Genomic DNA, 2,219 nt, shown 5'->3' with positions numbered 1-2,219 from the left:
AAGATATTGTGTCCATCAACAACTAAAAAAATACTAAAAAAAAAAAAAAAAAAAAAAAGTCGCCTATTCGTACTTCTTCCCGGGAAGAAAATGTAGTAGTTTATACTTTACTAGCTTCATAAATAATGTCTGTGAACACAGATTTTTGTTTATATTAATAATTATTACATTAGAATTCGTTCCTAGAAGTTATTGGGTCAAGGAGTATGTATTTAAATTTTTTTCTATTCAGGTAATGCCGACCCATCCTGATTAAGGCAGAATAATGCCCACGTAGCTGCGAAGAGCTGACTCTGGGAGGCGTTTGGGCCCAGAGAAGTGGATCGGCCGCCTGTGCAGCATGGAGTACGAATCAGAAAGCGGGGCCGCACCGCTGACACCCCCCCACCCCCTCCCCCGCTGGAGACCCTAAGCTTCCATGGTGATGAAGAGACTATGGAGGTGGTAGAACTGGATCCTGGCCTGCTGGACCCGGGTCATCTGGCCCAAGAGATGGAAGATGTGGACTTTGAGGAGGAAGAAGAAGAGGAAGAGGGCAAGGTGGAGGGCTGGGTCCTGGAACCCTAGGAAGGAGTGGTCAGCAGTATGGAGGGCCCCGATGATGGTGAGGTCACCTTTGCCTTGCACTCAGCGTCTGTGTTTTGTGTGAGCCTGGATCCCAAGACTAACACCTTGGCAGTGACAGGGGGTGAAGATGACAAAGCCTTTGTCTGGAGGCTCAGTGATGGGGAGTGCTCTTTGAATGTGCAGGCCATAAAGACTCTGTGACTTGTGCTGGTTTCAGCCAAGACTCTACCTTAGTGGTCACAGGGGACATGAGTGTTCTGTAGAAAGTATGGCAGGTGGACACTAAGGAGGAGGTCTGATCCTTCGAAGCAGGAATCTGGAGTGGATGGAGTGGCATCCTCGGGCACCTGTCCTACTGGCGCACAGCTGATGGCAACACCTGGATGTGGAAGGTCCCGAATGGTAATTGCAAGACCTTCCAGGGCCCCAACTGCCCAGCCACCTGACAGAAAGAGAGCTGTGGCACCATTAGGATTTGGGACCTGAAACAGGGAAACCCCATCCATGTATTAAAAGGGACTGAGGGTCACCAGGGCCCTTTGACCTGTGTTGCTGCCAAACAGGATGGCAGCCTGATCCTGACTGGCTCTGTGGACTGCCAGGCCAAACTGGTCAGTGCCACCACTGGCAAGGTGGTGGGTGTTTTCAGACCTGAGACTGTGGCCTCCCAGCCCAACCTGGGAGAAGGGGAGGAGAGTGAATCCAATTCGGTGGAGTCCTTGGGCTTCTGCAGTGTGATGCGCTGGCAGCTGTTGCTTACCTGGATGGAACCTTGGCCATCTATGACCTGTCTACACAGACCCTCAGGCACCAGGGTCAGCACCTGTCCAGCATCATGCAGCTGCTGTGGGAGGCAGGCTCAGCTGTGGTGTACACCTGCAGCCTGGATGGTGTCGTGCGCCTCTGGGATGCCGGGACAGACCGCCTGCTGACTGACTACCAGGAGATCACAAAGCAAAAGTATTTTGTGTCCAGAGACCTGACCATTAATGGCTGTGGCCTCTGGCTTGGTGTCTGGTGTTGAGGGGATGAAGGGAGACACCCCCCCTTGCCCTGTGAGGCACAGGGTACAGAGGGAAAAGGGGGGGGGGCTCAACTGCTTCCCAACCCCTTTAACTGACCTGCCTCCCTCTGTCCTTTTCTTCTCCTTGAGACCCCACCCTCGGGCCCCCTCCCTTCTCCTCACCCAGACCTAGGGACCCTTCAGCGGGAGGGACAGGCCTCTTTCTCTTTCACTTTCATTTGCTGGTGTGAGCCATGGGTGTGTATTTGTATGTTGGGAGTAGGTCTTTGAGGTTCCGGTTCTTTCCCTTTCCAAGTCTTTGGGGATGGAAAGGAGGAAGAGATTCTAGTTAACAGATTTAAAAAATGTAAATAAAATATACTTCCCAGAAAAAAAATAAAAAGAATAAGACAGGGCCTGGGGTTGTGGCTCAGCAGTAGAGCACTCATCTAGCATGTGTGAGGCACTGGGTTCGATCCTCAGCACCACATAAAAATAAATAAATAAAAAATAAAGGTATTGTGTCCTACTACAACTAAAAAAAATATTTAAAAAAAGAGAGTAGACAAGGGTGTCTACTCTTACCACTCTTATTGAATATAGTACTAGAAATTTTGGTTGGCACAATTAGGCAAGAGAAAGAAATGAA

General features: G+C 49.9%; 1 pseudogene; it reads left to right on the top strand.

Moving 5' to 3' along the window:
- The first annotated feature begins 325 nt into the window (after nucleotides 1–325).
- On the top strand, nucleotides 326–1,591 carry LOC144250717 (angio-associated migratory cell protein pseudogene; annotated as a pseudogene).
- Nucleotides 1,592–2,219: the final 628 nt, after the last annotated feature.

Source organism: Urocitellus parryii, chromosome X (genome assembly GCF_045843805.1).
Source record: "Urocitellus parryii isolate mUroPar1 chromosome X, mUroPar1.hap1, whole genome shotgun sequence".
Taxonomy (NCBI): Eukaryota; Metazoa; Chordata; class Mammalia; order Rodentia; family Sciuridae; genus Urocitellus; species Urocitellus parryii.
Note: the sequence above shows the minus strand (reverse complement) of the source record. Positions and strands in the feature narration are given on the sequence as shown.